Below are 23,100 nucleotides of genomic sequence, written 5' to 3'. Positions count from 1 at the left end.
CTTGCTTGCTTGCTTTCTTGCTTTCTTGCTTTCTCTTTCTTTCATTCTTTCTTTCCTCTGTGGTAGTGTTTTTTTCAAAATGTATTCCATGAACCAATGGCACCAGAATCACCTAGGGTGTTACACAAATATACAGTGGACTCTTGGGCCACCTCTAGACTTGTGAATCGACAATGGTGAAACCCAGCATTTGGCACAGGTCTGTGTGGAGTCCAGAAAAAATGGTGGGAGCTATAGCCATGTTCTCCACTTTCACAGCCTCTGCCCCATAGATGGTACTGGGAGGAGTGATGGCAGGATTCACTTCATAACCTTGCAGGGTCTCAAGGTTTCACAATGTTTTTTGGCCATGGTGATGGTGGTGGTGGTGTTTTGAACCACAGTTACAAAGAATTGAGTTCATGATCTTCATTTTTGGGGACACATGATCATTAGAATAGGAAAGTTCCTTTTCTTTATTCACATTATTTCAAATTTTTCTTTTTAGCTCTGATCTCCATTTCCATTTGCCTCCCCCAAATACCTTTATTGCAACATGCCTGATGCATATTTGTCTTGGTAGAGATACTGTTCTGTTTATGCCTTTTTCATTCAATATGGTTGTATGTTCACTTATTCCAAAGCTTCTAACAGCTGTGCAGACTCCAGGATTCCTCCTACCTCCTTTGACTGTCCATGCCCCTCACTGTGAGCACCTCCATTGTCTTCAACTCTTATGGAATCATGAACAATGAGTTCAGCCACCTCACACAGGTTCACCACTTGACCAGTTCACTTGTAATCAGGCCTCAAGAATATTCTCACCATTTCCCTTTACCTATTATTAAATCCGACTTTAAAAATTATTCTTCATTGATGGTGTCCTAACAAGCTGGCTAGATAACATGTATTGGAAGGAATTGCAAATTCAATAGAAATTGTATTTAAATTGCATTGTAGAGTGAGTTATATCTGAATTTCCTTTAATCATCTATTTCCAGCTGTGATTTATAAGTTCTTTTAAAAAAATCGTATCATAACAACAAAGCTGTTTTCTTTTTCTTACATTTATCATACAATCTTGCGATCTTCCTCTCTGGGGACTTTAGCTCTTTGTTTATTAACCCTAAGTTACCTGGAATGCATAAGAGACGGTCACAGATCCATTCTCACTGGGACAAAACAGGTGTCCTATGCTAGAGGTGATTGTTTCTCAGTGAAATATGCAATGTTACCACAAAGGTCACAATTTAAGATTATTTTCACTCATTATTTGCCTATGTGTGGTATCAGGGGCTCTTGATCAAAATGTAACCTTGAATCTCTTCTTTGGCTGCACAGATGTTAAAAGTAAAAGTTTTCTGAGCAAAGATATTTTACGTAAGTAATCAAGCACTTAACCTAAAGAGGAATGCAGTCAGCCAGTCCATCGTAATGAAATACTCTTTGTTTTTCACTCTCCCTCTCTCAGAGATGGCTGACTGCTTACCTCTAGGCCATAGGCATATTGAGGGTGACATTCTCTCTTTCCAAGATAATCCTCAGGATAGGATACACTTAATTTATGCTATTGATGGGACAGCTTCTGAACTGAGCTAATTTGCATATCATCAATACATGTAAGTCCTGAGTAGAGGGCCAGCCATCCAAATTAAAATATTCCCTGTTAGGGACTTGCTGTGTCCAGCAAATTCTGGAGTAAAGCTGATTGCAGGTGGTGGGTGAATATTGATGCTGTTCAAGATTTATAAGGCTGCACTGGAGGGCACATGAAACTTAAGATTTCTTTGGAACAATGTCCCTGTTTAAAACTACTCTTGTTCAGACCCAGCTGGGCATTCAGTAATGCCAGCCACTGAATAAGATCTTTCAAGTGCCTCAGCCCGCCTCACCTGTCAGACAGGCTCCCTGGTTTATAAATGAAACCCTGTTTGCTTCCAAAGCTCTTGATCTTCCAACTCCTCTCTACCGTTCTTCCCTATTCTTACTTTTCCTTCTGATTTGCGTGTCTCAGCCCTCCTAACACATATCACCAGTTTTTATTTACTTTTTTCCTTCAGATGATGCACAAATAGCACTGGGTCAATCTTAGCATTTCTGTGCTATTTTATTACCTTTGCTCCCCTCCACCTCCACCCCTTTCCAAAGTTTTTCCCTGTTATAAAATAAGTTTCTCTTTTGTTGCACTTGGCTTTTAATGGAATGTCCTGACTGCCAATTTCTCAAAGGTTTCCCTTTCTGTATTCTTTATGCCACTTAATACAGGCTCTACTTCCCCTTCTGTCATCAGCCAATCAATCAATCCTACATCCTACTGAGCGCTTCCAAATTAAAATACAAATTCCAAGAGACTTATAATCAGCCATTGCCATGTAGAAAAACCTCTCACTGAAGGACCACCTGCTCTTTTCTAATGGGGCGTCTATGTGCTCACAGGTGTCTCAGCAGAAGGTTTCTGTAAGCTGGGCGTTCTCTTCTCTTGTCTTTATTTCCTTAGTTCTACTGAGTTCGAAATAAATTGATAACGTGCTGGAGTATTATGTACAATGACCACAAAAGCTACATGTTTTTCTCCCCATTTCCAATTCTGTTTTTTTTCTGAGTCAACACCCGAGAAACAAATTATTTATTCTGCACCAATGTAAAAAGAATCTACCAGATATTGTAGAAAGAAAATGCTGTAAAACACGTAAAGTCTGCCCTCAACTAAAATGAAGCCAAAGACTTGGGTAGAGAGAAGTTTGTCTAAATGATTCCTTAAATATTTTCCTGTTTCCTTGGCCATGCTACCCATGAGTTTGGGGTTAAAGGAGAAGGAAGTGTTGGAAAGGGGTAGACAAAGCATGGAGAATGGGAGAGGAAGAAAAAAGCACACAAGAGCATGGCAGTTTGAGAAAAAAGTTAGTGTTCTTAGGGATGTGGAAATTTCTCTCCCAGACAGATTCATTGGCTCAGATACTTAGAATGGCTGCTTCTGCAGCCATTTGAGAAATAAGTCACAGTAGATGGATAATATCTAGAAAAAAAATTGAGTTTTCCCCCAACATATTAAATTTCATTTTAATTTAAACTCTTACTTCTTCAATTATATATTTGCTATTAGAAGCAAAGGGGGGAAGCCACAGAACTATGGAAAATGATAGTATAAATATAATGTAATTTCAAACATTGCCATATAGAATTCTTCCCACATGAACTCTTTCTAGCCAATTTGATGGTACTGTTGAGAAGGATTGTCCATATATAGACATGGATCATGTCTAATATTTCCTTTTAATTTCAAACCAGTATATGTTTTACCTAGAGTCTTTTGTAGCCTAGAAGTCTGATGGTTGGATGAAACAAAAGTATTCCCACTTTCCATTCCAGTTCCCCTTTCTTTTTACAAGGGGTTTGATATTCATAATCTATATTCTCTAATTCTAACCAATAAGAGGATTTAGGACTTTAGTGCACATTTGGATATAGCATTGGATTTATTCTAAATGTTCAAAGTTTGTTGTCCTGCCAAACTGTTTTATTAAACTATGTTCAAATAACTACTTGCATCACTAGTTAATTCCCTCTTCTCATCTCTGATGTACCCTTGGTTAAGAATTAAAGAAAGAGGAATGGTAGGAACTAAGAAACTGTATGTGTATTTTCTGGTGGCTGTGATCATAGGGTAAATTCTCCCCTAAACAGAAGAGAGAATAAATTTGGATTTCATAAGTTTTTGGAATGTGGATTTGGGCTATTCACAAAATATTTTTTTAAAATATATACATTTTCGGAAATCATTCCACATATGACATTGCATTTATTAAACCATCACAGCAGACGGTTTATGATTTGACCTGGAAATATTTAATGCTAAAAGAAAATGCTATAAGAGCTTGTAGAATTTAAACCTTTTCAGAATAATCTGGTACTAATGTTAAGGTTAAAGACTGCCTAATTCAAATGGATTGGGCTCTCAAGAATTGCTAGGACTCCAATTCTACAAAGTTGCCAAGTATTGAAGGAATGAAAAAGGTTTAGAATATTGAGATAACAATCTTGAAAGCTTGGAAAGCAATGACCAGCATAATTCCTTTTAACATTTTTCAAAAAGAAATCAGGATTTTAGAACTAACATCATGCAATGCAGCATTTGATTTTTTGGCCTTTGACTTTGTGCCGTTATTTATTCTTCAATTAAATTGCAATGGTCCCATTTTGTAGAGACATTCAATAAAATAAAGGTTCATTTCCTGCTTCCAGGAAGATCGGCCAAGAAATTCGTAACTCCTGAAGATAATTCTGCTTGACAGTCTTTTAAATGAAAATTTCATTGAGTGAGAATTCCTCAACACTAAATCTCATCATTTTCTTCCATGGTCTCCCATTTCTCCTATAAATATGGATTTCCTATAAGCTGGTTGTATGTAGTGAAAGAAAGCAATTTGTATCAACTTTTAGATGATTGGAAAGCTAAAGATAAACATGCAAGTTTTAACTAAGGATTCACAACCATGTAAAAAAATGCTAGAAGAGTTTTTGTCAAAATAAATAATAAACAAACAGATAACTATTTGTAAATATCTACAGAAAGAGATGTACCTAACATGGCTATAAATGTGTCACAGATGAAAAGCCTAAGACTTGTATATTTAAATAGTTAACCAAGACATAAAAATAAATAAAATAATTACACCATTTGTTTTGTCAAGTTATTTCTGAAACTAGTGATTTCTACAGATTTTGTCAACTGTTTCAACTCAGACTTCAGATTTTTTAGGAGATAATTCATGCTTTTTATATGAGTTTTAGTGTTATAACTGTAATCATTCATTCATGCATGCATGAGTTCAGTGAATATTCATTTTGTGCCGATTATGTACCAAGCCCAGTTCTAAGTACCTGGGGAGATTAGTGAACAAATGAGAAGGCAAAGAGTTTTGACTTTCTGGAGCTTACAAATGAATGAGGAGAGACAGGCAATAAAGAAGAAGCACAATAAATAAGTTATATAGTGTATTATAAAATTATAAGTATTCTGCCAAATAAGATAAAGGAGATTGGGAATGGGAATTGCAGATTGCAAGGGTCAAGTTAAACCTCACTAAGAAGATAATATTTGAGGAAGGACTTGATGGAGGAAATGAGTTATTTGAAAGAAGAGTGTCCCACACCTAGAATTTAACTGTAAATAATTCAAGTTAATTTAAACAAGACATGCATTTGCATATGATATTGATATAATGTTTTCTGATGTAACCTTTAAGATTAACCATGGTGTTCAATTATTCCTACCTTGATATAATAAAATGAGGGGAGTAATTGACTATGTAAGACAGGTATACTATACTAATCTATACTTCTAAGACATGTTAATTTCAACAAGAGGTTTAAAAACATACAAAATAAACTCATCCTGTCAAACAATGAAGTTCTTCAAAAACACCTGAGCATATACCCCATGCATGTTGCTCTTCCAGGATTAGACCAAATAGTTAATAAAATTATGTCTTCCTTCACTATAGGAAGGCTTGTGTTCACACATACACATTGTTTCTATATGAACTGATAGAAACTGAAGTAATTCTGAAAGTAAAAATGTTTGCTTCTAATACTATCTCTTTTATGCACACTTAGACTAATAGAGTCTGTCTTTAAAGTATGTGCCCTGGAAAAATGGAACATTGTTAATTCTATGTTTAATTTATCTCCTCTCTTCTGATGACACCTTAGAATTGTTTGTTAGGCTGAATTACAAACTAATTAACTCAGAAGTCCAGGGATTGAATTTCTGCTTCACCACTTACCAGCTGTGTGCTTGGCATATAACTAAACCTAATTGGGACTATTTCCTCAACTGTAAAAGTGGAAGTTCATAACTCTCAAAAGTGTTGAATAAAACAATGTGTTGAAAGAAATTGGCACATTATAGGTACTTATTAATATTAGAATTATGTCTTATGCTTTTTTAATTGGTCAATATTAGAATAAATAAATGAATATAAACAACGTAAGACCAGCCCAAGGCCGTATATAATATCAGTCATTATGGTGTCATGGTGATTTTGTTTTCTTTGATATGGTGGTGATTCTGAGAAAGCTAAGTGCTTCGTGGCACTGTGTGGTGGGGCTGTTCTGGAAGCCTTCATAAAAGAAGCAGAACATTAAATGGACCAAAAAGGATGTGTAAGATTTGGATTGGAAGAAAAGAAGTAGATGATTTTGAAGTAAACTGGTGATTATGGTGGGCATCAGAGGGTGAGGGATTTGTGTGAAAGGGACAGTATAAAAAAGCACCTTAACTGTCCACGCTTTTGTCATCATAGTGTAGTTCAGTATGTATTGCTATAGACCAGTACTTTCACATGTTGCTACATTTCTAAGATATACATTTTACTATATAGTTTTTTACTTCAGTTTCCTATTTATTTATTAAAAGCCCATGTAACATGTTCTCTCCCGGGGCAGCTGGGTAGCTCAGTCGGTTAAGCTTCTGACTCATGATTTCAGCTCTGGTCATGGTCTCAGGGTCGTGAGATTGAGCCCTGTGTCAAGCTCTGTGCTCAACATGGAGTCTCCTTGAGATTCTTTCTCTCCTGCCCCTCCTCCAGTTCACGCTTTCTCTCTCTCTTTCTCTCTCTCTCTCTCTCTCTCTCTCTCTCTCTCAAATAAATAAATAAATAAATCTTTAAAAAAATGTTCTCTCCCTTCTAAGGAATATATCCCCCTCACAGCTCATTTATTTAACAAACACATAATCCTCATACGGCCTTCGCTTATGCAGCCATGTTTACATACCTGTGTATGTATGTTCAGACCAGAACCCTTTTGCAGAATGTTCACTCCAGATCCTAAAATGTGCTGCTGTAAACAAAGAGTTTCTAAACCAAGGGCATCATAGTATTTTATTCTTATTCTTATTATTATTGTTACGGAGGTATGCTATACCTTAATATAGCACATACATCTCAATTGTACACCCCCAACTGCCACAAGAAGGCATTGTGCTTCTTCTTAGTCAATTCTACCCTTTGTTTTAATCCCCATAGACATAAACACTATTCTGACTTCTATTTCTGAACATTAGTTTTGTCTGTTCTTGAATTTTGTATGAATGGAATAATATAGTATGTAGTCTTTTGTGTCTGTTTCTTACTTATCATGATGCCTATGACATTCATCTATAGAGTTGCATGCAACAGTAATTCTTTTTCATTCTATTTTTTCAGTGTACTAATGCATTTTGTGAATATACCATAATATCTTCTACTATTGCTGAGCATTTGAGTGGTTTCTGATTTCATGATATTATGAATAAAGCTAAGAACAGTTTTTTAAAAAAATGTGTTTAGGTAAACATATGTATTCAGTTCTCCTGCGTATATACCTTGAAATGAAATTACTGGCTGATAAGGTAGACATACATTTTACTTTACTAGAAATTGCCAAAGAGTTTTCAGAAGTGTTCACACTCATTTGTACTCCCACCAGCCATGTGTGAGAGTTTCAGTTGTTCTGCCATTAAAGCTTTTTTTTTCAACAACTGAGGAGTGTTTTATTCCCAACCTAGTTCTTCGAGCATAATGAGATTATGACTTGATGAATTGAACCTGTAATTATTCTTCAGAATTGCAGTTCACATCGCACTGTTTTTAAAAAAGAAGTCCAGTTCAGTTTACTTTGGGGAAAGTGTGTGAGCAAAATAGAACTTTGGTGCTGTCATTTCCTAAACCTTCCTGGTAATGGCATATACAACCTAAATATGGCCTTGGGGCTAGCTATTTCACTAAATTGCAGTCAAATTGTATTTTGAGTGCTGACAATGAGAAAAACTTCTCTCTCTCCTCTATTTACATCATCTTTTTGGCTTCGCCTTGATAAGTGAAATAAGGACATTAATGGAATTAAGAAAAACAAAAGTGGGGTGCCTGGGTGGCTCGGGCCGTTGGGAGGCTGCCTTCGGCTCAGTTCATGATCTCAGGGTCCTGGGATTGAGCCCCACTTCGGGCTCCTGAATCAGTAGGGAGTCTGCTTCTCCCTCTCCGTCTGCCCCTCCCCCTACTCATGCTCTCTCTCTCTCTCTCTCTCTCTCAAATAAATAAAATCTTAGAAAAAGAAAAACAAAAGTACATTATTTTTAAAACTACCTGTGAAAAATTTCCTGTGAAATATGAATACTTCTGAGGTTAAAAATGGTGCATAACCCAAAAATAATTTGAAATGTATGTTGTCCTTATATTTGGATAAGAATATAACTGAATTTTAGAAAAAAAAATCACCACACTAAGATTTAAAATGAAATTGTGAAGCCAAACTGATCATGATGACTCAGAGGATTAAAGCATGATACAAGGGCAGTTGGAAAGTAGTCCAGTTATCTTGCCTTACTCCTCACCCTCCTTGCTTAGAATATACTCATCCTTCCTGCTGCAGGACAAGTCTAATCAGAATCACAGTGAAGATGGCAAAGATGACCATGGGTGACCCATATGTCAGTAGGCTTTTTCCTTCTTTATAAACATACCTCATTTTTGATTCATTCTTTATCTAAATTCAGTGGAAATACTGAATATCCTGGTTTAAAATTTTTTTCTACTGGTTATATGTGTAAGAGATCGTTTAAATATAAAATAAGGCAAATAATTAGAGGACTTGAGGCCTGGATAATAACAGTCTATTTTCAAATTTTAAATAAGTAAAAAATCCAGCTCAGTAGCATAAAATACCTAGTGAAAGTTAATGAAAGGTAAAGTACACAACAAGCTAATGAATATAGTTCATCCTCTTTAATCATAACAAGAAGAATTGGGGGCAGTAGTCAAATGATTTAAAGATCTTATTGAGGGAGAGGGATTTTTGTCCATCTACAATATATTTGTTCATTATCTGCTCTCAAAATCCTATATATGAGTTTCTCAAGATATTGGTTATTTATTTTTATAAAGGATAATTCAGCCTCGTTTATGCTATTAATTTTTGTAGTTTGCCCCGAAAAACCTAAGAAAACCACATGAGTAATTTAGATAAATTTATCCTTTTGGTGCTTAGTGATTGTCTTTTAACTCCCAACAGTTGTTATTCATTCCATAAATCAGGAATCCCCTAAAGCATATCTTTTCACTGATGATACTACATTGATTCTATTTGCCCATGCATTTTAGAATATGAAATCTAGAGAGTTACTATTGAATTTGTCAAAGAATTCAAGAAACATTTCTAGAAGATTTTCAGATCCTCAATGAATCATAGTGCCTCATGGCCTTAAAAGATATCAATAGTTTTGGGGGCTGTGCTTCCCATAATTTGTAATATTCTGGAAGGTGCCACAGATTGGATTTGAAACTTGTTGTATTTTAATTAGTCGCCATTGAACACTTGCCCTTGCTTGGAGACTGGGACATTTTGTACAGTTCACTCTACTCCATTCTGCTTCCTTTTATAACTTTTCCAGGTATTAGGTTGAACCACAAGAAATTGCCACTTTATAGGTTAAAAAGTAATGGAATTTCAACATTTCATATAATTCAGACTGATATGCTAGTTGTGACATTTTTCTTTCTTCTTTTTTGTCTGTTTGACCACAGAATACTTTTTTTTTTGCATTAACAAATGTTTATTAAATCTTTATGTTAGGAACTGGGACTCTTACTATCGATATATCCGATAAGCAAGTAAAGCATCAATTAACCCTAACTAAGGAGGCTTTGTGAGCAGTTTGATTACCTGTGATCAGCAGGAGTTCAATCTGCAGACAAAACACCCAAGTTTTCTAGACTTCCCTCGAAGGAGTATACCCCCTGGAAGTGGTATTTCCCCAGGTTTTTCAGGTATTTAAGTCACCTTGAACACATAGGTATCAGGCCCATCCCATGGAAATTCTGACTCAGTAGGTCTTATAGCGGGGAGGGTGCTGGGCCATAGAGTCTGACCACGGTATGCTTTTGAGGGGACAAAATTTGTGGGAAGAAAAGATGCCATCTGTGGTAAATAAGGCAAACAGTGTGCAGTGAATTTGAATGTCATAATAATTTATAAAATACCCAGATAACTGCTTATATTTAAAATGACAAATTTAAGAGTATAATGTAAAACTGTAATTATTTCTATTATATCTAATTATTATTTCTATTATTAATTTTTAAGTGCAAAGTATAGTAAATATAGTCAATTTATAAAAAGCCACTTCAGAGGTGCCTTGGCTGGCTTAGTTGGTAGAGCATGTGAACCTTGATCTTGGGGTTGTGGGTTCGAGACCCACAGTGGGTGTAGAGATTACCTAAAAATAAAATCTGAAACTTTTTTTAATTAAATAAAAAGCTGCTTCTAAGCATTTCGACCACAAGGTAATATAGATTTATTAACTATTCTCATTTTATTTAAATAATCTAGAGATTAAATGTTAGCAGTTTAACACCAATACAAGCATTATTTATCAAATAAGCTCTTTCTCAGCATTTAAGAGCTGACAGTCCCACGCTAGGTACTTTGCGGAATTCAAAGAAAGCAGGAGACAAGTCCCTATTTTAAATAAATGTATATCCTTTAATGGAAATAACAAAAAATATTGATTCCATGGGAAAATGTGATTTATAATACAAATAAAATACAATTAAGGAAGACTGAATATATAGAGCAAGGAAATCAATATGAAACACAAAGACTTGTCTTGTGCTTAAATGCTTCAGTTCATCCACTAATGTGATTTTCACATTTACTCATTTAAAAAAGTACTTTGAATGCTACTATGTTATGTTCCCAGCCACTGTTTTGGGTGCTTTGGATACACCAGCATCCCAAACATGTAAAGATGATTTCCCTCACGGGACATATCAGAGGGAAGCAGGTAATAAATAGTAAACAATAGTAAATAATAAATACAAGTCTGTGGTGTGATGGAAGGTGATGAGTGCTGTGGAAAGGGAAAGAAGGAGCAGGGATGAAGCGTGGTGGGAGGGACATGGTTGCAGACTTCATTATGGTAGTCAGGAAAGCCTTGGCTGGGAAGATGATTCTATGACCAAAGACTTCAAGGAGGTAAGGAAGAAATACCTCCACTTTTCATTCCTCAAGAACTTCAAGAGTGACACAGATATACATAGGCCAGGATATTTAGGGAGTAAAACTAAGGGTCTTCCAGAAGAGCCACAGGGCTGAGCTAACTGAATTTGGGGATATAGTTAAATCAGATTCCTAAAGATCAGGATCTGAGATGCAGCAGATTGTAACACAGGGGCAGAGACATAGTGTGTCATCAAGGTGAGAGAACGTGTCAGCTTAGATTCTTCTCTATTTTTATGACCCCTCCATTATAATTAAAGGTCCTATAGAAGGAAATGTTTTTCCCCCATACCTAGAACTTAATCAAGTGTTTGAAATATATGTATGTGTGTCATCAAAACTGGTTAGATGAACTGATGAATGGTACTAAGCCAAAGTCCAGAATATTGTCAGAGAGAAAGGATAAGGAAAGCAGTACAGTTTAGGCTCATAGAGCATAAATATAAAAAATACAAAAAATCGTGAAAGGCTCTCAATTATCTGCCATTTTGTATTCTTAGAATGTAATTAAAGGGAAGAATTACATAGTGCTTACTCTACAATGGACATGTTAAAGTAATAGTTCCTTCCACTAACAAATGAAAAGAAAAAAAGAAAAAAGAAAAAGAATTTACCAACTCATTCTCAATGACGAAGCAGGTCTTCTCAAAAAATGACTCCTGAAAAGTATTAAATATTTTTGAAGCTGCACTATTTTTTTAGACTGACCAGGACTATTATGTGTGCTTTAGGAGATTCTGACAAAATATGATTTATGTTTCAAGAAATGACATCATTTGTGCATTATTTTTTGTGTTCAGAAATGAACACCATATTATTAATAATTTATATAACATATTAGAACATTTGTTTTGAAAAATAACTTTAGTGTCCAAATCACTGAAGAAAAATAGACATTTAACAGAGAGATCATATTTAAGGAACACTTTTTGGAAGAGAAGACTCCTAACCAGTAGGTAAGATTAACTGAAATCTGAAATCACCTGTAATTTTACTAGGGTAATTGTTTTTTTAAATGTGATTTCTTTATTTGATAGTTGACATACTGGGGGCAGAGAACAGTAGTGGTGGCAGCAACTTTATTTTAGACATCAGAAAAGTCAATCTGATCCTACCTATGGATGAGTTAACCTAAAAGCAATGAGTCATAACAACTGAATATTGAAAGAACATTTTATGAAGGAAATAAACACAGTGTATCAAGGTCAAAATCCTAATCACAATTTTTGCTGACTCAGAAAGATTTTAACAAATATTGCGCCCCCCCCCGTGGTTGTTTTTGAATGAATTCTCTCTTAATTTTTTTTCTTTTAACCTGGGCTCCCAGTTTTCCAGTTTCATTATTTTGGGTAACCTCATGAAACTTCACACTATTAACTAGGAGGAACCTTGGGAGGGCAGCTCAGTTTGACGGTCCGATTTCATGCTTGCAGAAAGAACGATGCCAGGGATGACAGAGTGCCTAGTATATGATGATTAAGTTCAGGCTCGGCAAGATAGGATCACAAAAGGGCCATCATGCTCAATTCGTCTGATTGCCGGGCTGGAAATGAAAGAAAAGCAGTGACATAATTACCCCAGATTCTTCAGACCTCCGATACAGTACAGCACAGATATTAAGCAAGGCCAGTCTCAGAATTGTAGAACATATTTTAAAGACGAAGATCACTGCTTTAGCAAATAAAGGAAGGCTCACAAAATCAAAGACAAAGGATGATTTTGGAATCTTTTTCTCTTGCACACAGAACGGGAGGGAGTGCAGAAAGAAAATCACTTGGTGAAAGAAGAAAAGCAGGGCACCTAAGTCAGAGAATGGGGATGGTGTGTCTGCTGGATCCCCAGCCTGCTTTGTGACCTTGGCCAGATTCCCTGGGCCTCAGCTTTCTCACCCATGAAACAAAGGGTGTGGACCAGGCTGAGTGGTGTTCCTGAAACTGGGATATGGACTGAGGCAAAGAGAAGTAGGAACCCTCTCATACAAAAGGACCATCATTTGAATATTTATGAAAGCAGAATTAGCTCCTGATCAAAAAGTGGAGAAGAAACGTGGCTAATGGAGAATGTAAATTCATCTTAATGAGCTCAAAATAGAGTGTAAAACTGATAGACACAGTTCTTTCCAGAAAGCAAAGAATGAAGCATATCACTCTAAATTTCCTCCCCTGGAGTCTCCTTCCTTTTTCTCTATCATTACCTTATTTTTCTCAGTACTTTCTGTTTCCGGTAACCATGGTGATGCTCCCTCCCAGCAACCTTCTTCACAGCCGGCCCTTTTGGTATACATTGAATTTTGCTCCATTCACTGATGCAAGAAGCTACCAATGCTGTAAAAAATAATTTATTTATTAACGTTTTTCCCAGCCCTTCTATCAGGGCAATAAATTCAGGGAATTATTCCACATTTAACCTCCCTACATAAGGGGCACTGTGAAACAGGGATATTCAACTGTTAATTTCAGTTGCTAACATAAAGGGGGTACTGATTATGCCAGAGATTCAGTTCTCTGCCTTGGCCCTCAGGGACTGTAAGGTCCCAGTACCCAAGCTCATTGCCACCTCCTTTCACTTCTGTCTGTAAACGGAATAAAATAGATTGCCCACAGAAATCACACATCAACCCTGGTTTCCTAATCCTCTTTGTTTTTTGCTGCATTCTCCCTTGTAAGGAAAACATTGCCAAGTGTGTAATTATCACAGTTACCAGGGTACTGAATTTTCCTTAAGAAAATACAAATAAATATATGCATTTTTCTATTGGGCACAGATATTTATTTTGGAATATAAGTAGACAATAAGTGAACAATTTTGGATATTCAGTTTTTAAAATATCGTAATGAGCAGCCAGTGACAGAGCATCAGACAATCTTTGATGTCATTAATGTAGATAATAAGTATTCCCAAAACTACTATTTATCATGTCCAGTTTGTGTAACCAGATTTATTTGTAATCCTATATTATGCTGGGAAACTCTCTATTTAAGCACAGTGTGTGTGTGTGTGTGTGTGTGTGTGTGTGTGTGTGTGTGTGTGCGTGTGTCTGGCATTAACACAAAGGAGACCAGATGATGACATTCATAGGCTTATAGACTCGACTCCTGGGGACACACTTGGATGGAGGCAATTAAAATGCCTGTCAGGCATTTGATACCAGACGCCCCTATGGTAAACCGCTAAATCATAAGCCAGGGCTGCATCTTATTGTCAGTGAATGATGGCGGAGCTGGGTGGCTTGTCATCATTCTCGAAAATTCTGAGGCTAGTGAGCTCTCTCTCCCTCTCCCACTCGCCTTATTTTCCTTTTCGCCACTGCGGGGACTTTTTCTAATTTGCAGCTTCCCTTTCCCCGACACACACAGAGAGGAGCTGGTGGCTTGCAGACTGCGTCTGTCTGGAGCTAGAGAGCTAGAGCCAGCCCGTAGAGATAATGCTCCGGAAGAAGGATTCTGCAGCAAACCTCAAAGGCTAGACTTGGGTGGTATCGCTGCATATGCACTGGTAATGCTTCGGGTTTTTTTTTTAATTTTATTTCATTTTATTTTTAATCCATTTTTCAAAGGATTTGCTTTATGTGGTCTCAAAGTAAAATGCTTTAAAATTCATTACCGAGCTTCCTAAAAATTCAAGTACTGCATTATTTGTACTACAGATCTCAAGACATAGATTTATTATCTGGATTATAAAGAGTGCATTTGCTTACTGGTGAGTTACGATTTTTAATATTTAGTTAACAAATCTGTATATGTATTTTTTTCTTTTGTTTTGTTTCGATAGATTCTTCAGCTTGTTGTCTCTAACCGAAGAAACATTGATTGGGAACTACTCATTCAGAAAATTAAAAGGTACCACATGTTTTGTTTGGATGTTTAAATGAGGGGAAATCAGGGAGGATTTGGAATGTTTTTATTTAAATTAATCTCTCTATGGTTGGTCTTTTATCTGTAAGCCTACATTGATCATTGTCTATAGCATGTATGATTTCCCATGCAGAGAATGCCATTATCCAAGGCTGTTTTGATTATGAGATGTCTAAGGAATTATGTCTTTTGCCTGGGTTGCAAGTTGTTAACAAATATCAATATGTCTGGCTTATTTTCGGATTTTTATTATTGTAGCAGCTAAAAAAAAAATCAAAAATTCTCTATCTTAATGAAAATTCAGTCATTTAAATTTAACAGGAATATACTAAAGTAATGATTTTATCTGAGGGAATCTTGCTAATAAGTGATGTTTTTAAATGGGTAAATGAAATGGCTTGCCCTTCCCAGGTAGAAGGAGCGCTAGAGATGAGAGCCTAAGAATGACTCAGTATTGTTGGGTTTTGTGAATAAAATATTGTAACTTCTTCACTGATGCTTTAATCTTTAGCACCATATTTAAAGGCTGAGGTTGTTAGTTATTAAATGAACTGATTTTATATATGCTTTATCGACATAAGGAAGTAATCCTTCATCTTGCCATGGAAGCAGTTGAATCCATTGATCCTGGGCCTTCTGCCTTACATGAAAAATATTCATTTTCAAATTCAGCATCAGGATGTATACTGATTAGAGATGGCAGTTACGGGTATTACTTTTTGTTTAATTCTTTAAAGTTATCTTTGACTTCACCATATACTCTTGTCAACAAAAGCTACATTTGTAATTTGCCTTCAAAAAATGGAAGACATTTTCTGCCCTGCTGAGAAGATCAATAACATCTTTTAAATCTTTCTTTGGCTTCACATAGCATTTCCTCTCAAGCTTATCAGCCCAAAATATTTTATGCAGTGAGGTTAGTTTAGTTTTTTTATGTACTTTAAAAATAGTTAATGTTCAGTGACTGATCCTGAAATACCAGAAGTCTGTGAGTGTGCACCTGTGAGTATGAATATTTGTAGCAGTTGAAGGAGACAAATGCATTGTCCTTGTTTAATTTTCTCTGCAGTGTGTAATTATGAGAACCTTAATTTATTCATTCCACAAGCACTTGCTAAGAGCCTTGCTGCTGTGGGTAGGTATTGTGGGAGAGAGGGAAGGGGCAGATGCCACTGTCACCACCCTTCCAGAGTGTAGGCAGTATCACATAATATTTTTGCACAAGAGAATGAATTCATTAAAATAAATCAGTGTGCTCTAAAAAAGGAAACTGCATTTATTTCAGATATTGAACAAAATCGAATAGACTAGTCTCAGAGATACATGAAATATATTGCATTTTTTTCCTTAGAAATTACTCAGTGGAATCAGGTATGAAATCCCCAGACAAGACTTACTATTCCTCCTAGAAATTGTAAAACCCTTGGGACTATCCCCTCCTTTTAGGTTCCACTCAGAGTAGGTGAATACATTTCATGTTTGGTGGAAAAAAATCTATTTGGCATTTTCCCATCTAACAAAACCCACACAGTATATATTTTATGTGAGAATCTGTTTTCTAATCCCCAGGCTCATTTAGCAACTCATTATATTGATTTTGAACGATGGGATATTTACGTGAATTGGAAAAGGATGATGTTATTATCTAACCACCAAAAAAATGTGTTCAATATATTGCTAATAGGAACTAATCAGCTCTGTTGAGATTTATCTGGGTATTGGAGAAGTGGCATATGACCTCACCAAAGGTCTCTTGGTGCCTAAATTTTCTAGGACCATTTTAAGTTTATCTAGGGGTGTGTTGACAGATTTTGTGTAATAAACCAGAGTTTATTGAAATAGACCGTTATGGCGTCAATTCAGAATTGAATTTGACTTTTGGACTGTGAGTGAGTCAGGGATCTGTATCACGGTTTTGCTAATCAAACTCGTTTGACATTGGTTAATTATTTCACTCATATCTTCAGCACATAAAATAGTGCCTGGACCACAGTAGGAGTCCAACAAATATTTACTTAATTATTTGATGGGTAAATGATTCATCAGCATTTTCCCCCATTACTTTTTTGTTCTTGTTTTTCATGAGATTGCACACTGTAAAACAGATATTTGGTACTTTTTTTCCAGCTACCCCAAATATTCATTATATGTCTTTAATAATAATTAATTAGATAATATCAGGTAGAAAATCCGGCAAACCATGTGTGAAAATTTCTCCAGCTATATAGAAAAGGATTTTCCCAGTTTTAGGTTAAGATGGAAAAGCATTTTTGAAGTGTCCCTTTTCACTTTTATCAGCAAGGGAAAGAAGCCAAACTGCAGCATGAGTTTTGCTTTATGGATGCTTCCTAAATACTACTCCCAAGCTGGACATTGTTTATTGCTCTTCATGTCTTCAGCCAAGATTTTGCTGCAGCAGAGGGGAGGGAGGAGGCCTTCTCTCTCTCTCTCTCTCTCTCTCTCTCTCCCCCTCTGTCTCCCTCTGTAATACTGGAAATGATGTCATAGTCTTCTTAAATGCTTTGTTGCTCCTTATGGACTAGTATGACATCATTTCATAATGTATAAGGAAACTTCTAGAGTCATAATAGTTTTAGAGAATGCTATTTTTTCTTGTTGCCATTTATTTTTATTAATACGACTATAATTTTTTGTTATTAACTACATGCTAGATAATATCCTAAGCCCTTAACGTATGTTATCTTGTTTTAACTCTCTCTACAATCCTGGGAGATGGGTATGGTCTCCATTTTATAGATGAATGAATGGAGACTCCAGCTGGGCAATCAACACAATCTGGCCCAAAGTCCTTCAATATTAACCACAACATACTACATTTTTTTTCTAGTAGATTTTTTTGGCTCATAGCCTTTGCTTTAATATTTTATTTATGCACATGATATATACTGAAATAAGGTTAAAACAGTATGCCTGCAGATATTTGTTTTTATATACTTAAGTTAGGAGTAAATATATCTTCAAATATGTAACATAATATTCAAACTCTGCTATATATTATATTTTAATATGTATTTTATATTTAAACTGAAGAACTTTATTCTTTTTTTAAAGAACTTTATTCTTTAAGGAGGAATATCAGAGATAAATTAGGAAGTTTTAAAACAAGTTAATTCATAAAGCGCTCCTGTGTCATCATGATGAAGGCATATTACTAAATAGCATAATCTATATAAGAAAATTAGCCAGAGAATTCAAGTAATAAATAGCGTAACTTGATGCCATATTTTGCAATTTTTTTAATTGAAATAATAGCAGAAGTTTCAAATGACCAAAAAGAAATAAACGAGCAGGGAACAGTATGCAGTGTGCATACTGTATAGTGTGCAGATACCACATTCAACCTTAAATACGGCTAACTAAGCCACAAAAATAACTGAGGGCACTAACATTTACACAGACGGGTATTAAGATGCTCTACTTGCAAAGGCGTATATAGAAGAGGACGCTTTTGGAGTTCAGTTGGGTGCAGCAGAACAAAACAAAGAAGTAGCCTCAAGCCTCATTGGTACCATAAGAGACACATGAATAATTTCTTAAGGGACTTCGTTGCAGGCCAGGAGTACTAACAATTGAGAAGAGACTCAACAGGAAATACTTCCTGGAGGATGGGTCTTTTGAAGTGGAGGTTAGGGATGAGAAGACGTATTCAAAGGAGAGATAATGCATGCACGAGCTCCAGGAAGAACAAACATTAGCAAAGAGACCAAAGAAAGTAAACATGCGTGGAAAGTGTAGACTGATCTCATTTATATTCTAGAGTGCAGAGCAGAAGAAGGGGGATCTTATAAGGTAAGGATGGAAATAGGATTCAGTCGTACCATATAAAATGGCTAGTATTCTACCCTTTCTGAACTACAAAGTAAGAATCCATTCAATTCAACCCAATACATGCGAATGGGGACCTTAAATACCAACTTGAGGAAATTATTCAGTATTTAATGAGAAGCTTTTGGGTGTATTTTGCAGAGCAGACCACTCTGACCTAAACTCTGTTTTCAGGTGACTTACTTTATCTCTGTGTGTGAGATGGAGCTGTGGGTGAGAGTACATTGAAGAAGACATCACTTTGGAAGCTCTCATGGGATAATCCAGGAAATAATAAAGGCTCAAAGAGGGTGTTGACAGTGGGTATGAAAAAAGAGGTCATGAAATTGAAAGATGTTTCTGAGCTCAAAGTCATAGGCAGAATATAGCAACTGCTTGATTGGTAGGGGGAATGAAAAACAGAAGGACTCAGTGCTGACTCTAACATTTGAATTTGATAACTGGAAAAGTGAGGGGTGAAAGGTAGCTAAAAGCTGCTTGAGGAAAAAGGCTGTCTTCCATTTGTCTTGCATCCTAGTCTCTTGCAGACTGCCTAGGGCATAGTGGACAGCCAATAAATGCTGACCAAATGCGGAAGGGAATAAAAAGTCAAGGGGCAGGTTTAGGCCATGATGGGCTGGATCTGTAGGCAGACTGGTCTGGTAAATGGCAGATCACGTTGGGCTAATACTGAGAAGAGAAATGAGGAGACAGGATATGAATGACATTACCAAGAGAGAAAAGAGGACCAGAGAGAATACTCTCAGCAGCACCCACATTTAGGATGTAGGATAAGGAATTGACAAAGTTAAAGGAAGAACTATTTTTTTTAAAGCAAGGGGAAAAAGAGCACAGGTGAAATAATAAAAACAAGGCTAAAATTCAAATTCTGCAGAGAAGTTGAAGAATGAGAATAAGTTAAAGACTGCTCAATATGTTATTTACTAAACAATAAATCCACATTTTGTAAAATTTGTCAAATTTGGAAGAGGGTAGAGGAAGGAAATAATAGCCATCCATAATTAGACAAGCCAGAGACTATGGTTAACACTCTACCTGTTTAGCTTCCTTCCTTCCATCTATTGCATTTAAATTTACATAACCGGGATCAAAACAATACAATTTGAATTCTGCCTTTTTGTTCCACTCAGAGTATCTTAAGCATCTCAAAACATTTTGCCACCTGCGTAATATTCTTTTATGAAGACATTAGGTATGTTTGTTTCCTCTTGTTTCCCAATTTTTTACTATCATCTTCATGCAGTAATGGAATGGAATATTTTACTCTCACACGATATTTCACGTTATTTCCAAGGGCTATTTCCAAACAACAGAATCACTGTACTTTATATTGTCAAATTTCTGGTCAAATATAATTTGATGGTTTCAAAATTAGTCTCACCTTTCCTCCAACCAAGGGAATCTAGGATGACATTAGCACCTGACATGTGCCAGCCTCTGTGACAGGCACTTTAATTGTCACAGTGACCACAGTGACTCTATATATTCTGTTCTCTCCACTTAAATGGAGAAACAGAGACCGAGACATTTGTGCAAGTTTCAGGGCTAGTTTTGAATCTGGGTCTGACTCCAAACCAGTCAAATTGTGGGGATAGAAGCAAATTCTTGAGAAGTGAATGAGTAAATAAGGATATGAAAGCAATAGGAAAACATATTTAAGAGGTCTAGGACTCAATGCCGGGCAGTGGGACTTGACTGTTAGTAATCTGGGAAGTCCTAAGCTGAAGGGAGGGCACATATAGAAGAGGGGGTGTTAGGTATATAAGCAGAAGGACAACAGAGAAAAGTTCCTGAAAGAAAGGAGACAAAGAACACAGATAAGGATTTAGGCTTGAGGCTTGGCAAACAAAATTCATCTGACCTACAGATAAAAGCAAGAGAAAAGAGAGTGAGACTTTTCTAGTGGTAAAGAAAAGATATTGGCGGGGGGGGGCTACCTATCACCTGGACTTCATCACAGAGAGGAAAATCCACTTATTCATTCCGTGAATATCTATTGAACACCATTTCCACATCCTTTTCCTGCCCTAATGGAACTTTATTTCTGGGGGAGGGGGGTAATCAGTGGGTGAACAAATAAAATTAAAACATTACTCAGGCAGCTATGCAGAGAATGGATGATAAGGTGGTAAGAGTAGACACTGGGGAGACCAGCTCCTCAAACTTTAAAGCCAAGATCAGTCAACTGGGGATCCCATTAAAATGCAGATTCAGAATCATTAGGTGTGAGGAGGGGCCTGAGAACCTCCATTTGAACAAGCTCCTCGGTAATGTTGATACGGCTAGACAGTGTGACACACCTTGATCAGCAAGAGGTTAGGAGGCAGATGTCCAGGCAAGAAAAATTAGAAAGGATTGGAGCAGTCGTTATGAACAAGTCAAATGGTAACCCTTCTTTCTGGGCAGCAACACCACATACTTTTGCACCTCTGATGGTGAGAGACAATTATCTCTTTTTTTCTGGCCTTTTTCAATTCCAGCCAGTTGTTTTATGAAGATCCATTGAACAAGCCCTAATGAGCTACTGGCATTTCCTTCTTTCTGCCTATGCTCCATGTTTACTATGCCATGTAATGAGTTCTCGTGGCTCAGGTTTGGGGGTGTGTTTCCATATGACACTCTGCCAGTTTCTTAACTGCAGCTCTGTTTCCCTGTTTCGTGATTTCTTTGAACTTCTAACCTCCTCTGTGCCTGGGTGTTCAGCACAGTGCCAGCCTGCTAAATTCTCTGCCCCAGCCCCCAACACTTGCCATCCCTCCTATCCCGCTGGGCTTAGTGGCAAAGCTTCTGGGTGTCCACATCTCGTCTTCTTGCCACCCAATTCCTCATACAAGCCTTAGGGGAATCTACTTCAGGCCACAGCGGACTCCTGAGTATTCAGGATAGTCTCTGATTTAAGGAATACATTTTTTCCAACAAAATCGTTTCTCTTTGGTGGAATGTTTTGGTTGGTGGCAGCAACCTGCATTCCTCTGAGGAAAGAATGTGTGTGTTTGCAGATGATTAGAGTATTCAAAGGGGCTAAGGGTTCACAAGTAGCCTTGACAGACTGGAGGGATGTTATCTTTCTGCCTCACGCGGCTCTTAGTCCTCCTCTATAGATGCAGGAACTCAGGAGCATTTACCTGTTTGAGTCCTCCCACACCACACCTTGCAGCTAAAAAATACCTAAGAAAATAAGCAATCAAATAAATATGGCATACTTATCCATCAAGGAAACACCTTAACTGCATATCAAACATTTCTGATGTTCTCACACTTATTAGCATGTCTCCTTGTTTAAAGGACTCATTCTATCTCTAGATAGAAGCCATGCCTATGACCAGATCTGTGGTCTTTGTCACTGTAATTTTGTCATTTGGTGTTTAACTGAACAGCCAAGTAGATGTGAGCAGTGTCAATAGAAACTTTGAATTTAAAATTCCAGTGAAATACTAGTTTTCATATGAACAGAAGTCAACTTAAATTGCTAACCATATTTCTTCAAGGAGAACACTTAGGAAGGCACTTGGGGAAAGAAGTCAAGTCACAGGCATCTTTGCATTCATTATGTTGTCTGCTTAGAAATGCCCTTGATGCATGCGCCATGTTGAAGCTGAGAAAATGAGTGTTGTGTGCACAGGCGCGCGTGCGTCTGTGTGTGTGTGTGTGTGTGTGTGTGTAACTATAATCTTTCTATGGTGGACAACACTGGTCTTTGCATAGTCAAACTGGAATTGGTCAAATACCCAGAATTCGAATACTCTGCCTCTGCTTTTTTGACATTTATTCAATAGTTAAGAGTCTCAGAGTAGCACAGAATAACTTCTGGTCTTCCTGACAAATTCTCCTTTTCTCTCAAAAAAAAAAAAAACAGTTTGAATCAATCCCTTTTTTTTTGTAGATTCCATTTGGGTCTGCCTCAGATGGTTCGAATTAACCTTCCTTCAGATTCCCTCCTAATGTTAATGACTTTGGATTATGACTATTTAAAGCAGCCGGATGTTCATTGATCCACATCTGGCAATTGTTAAAACAAAGCTACTCTATTTAACACTTACAACCAAAATCTATTTCTTTACAATGAATAGGAACTTAAGAGATGACATGTCTTTTCAGGAAGATCTTACATTTTATTAGCAATGTGAACAATTTTTCTACTTTGTGTTCTTTAAAGGTATCTTCTTGTTCATTGTAGGATTTTCTCATGGCAAGATTTCCTGGTTGTATATACAGAATAAGATACAACATGTAGGCATTAAGGATTCTCTCAGTGCCTAAGAGCAGCTAATTAGCATGATTTTGAGCATAGCTGCAGGTGAATCTGTGATATTGTAGATTCTTAAAAATAACTAGACTGCCTTAAATAGTGGGGACAGAAATCCCCCAAATGATTGACTTTTAA

At 36.7% G+C, this 23,100-nt stretch overlaps 1 protein-coding gene across 20 annotated transcripts in view; it reads left to right on the top strand.

The window, feature by feature from the left end:
• MAP2 (microtubule associated protein 2) overlaps positions 1 to 23,100 on the top strand; it is a 280,936-nt gene that overhangs the window by 121,857 nt on the left and 135,979 nt on the right. For 5 of the 20 annotated variants that reach the window (XM_073879249.1, XM_073879237.1, XM_073879247.1 and 2 more), the window contains exon 3: positions 14,788 to 14,855. The gene's annotated coding sequence lies outside the window, so the exon portion shown is untranslated. Of the gene's footprint in view, positions 1 to 14,182; positions 14,512 to 14,787; positions 14,856 to 23,100 lie in introns of those variants that run through there. The other 15 variants (XM_073879246.1, XM_073879240.1, XM_073879254.1 and 12 more) reach the window with 9 other exon arrangements.

This window comes from Callorhinus ursinus, unplaced genomic scaffold (genome assembly GCF_003265705.2).
Source record: "Callorhinus ursinus isolate GAN/ISIS: 27379988/994484 unplaced genomic scaffold, GSC_fseal_2.0 scaffold2, whole genome shotgun sequence".
Lineage (NCBI taxonomy): Eukaryota > Metazoa > Chordata > Mammalia > Carnivora > Otariidae > Callorhinus > Callorhinus ursinus.
This window is presented reverse-complemented; position numbering and strand designations above follow the sequence as displayed.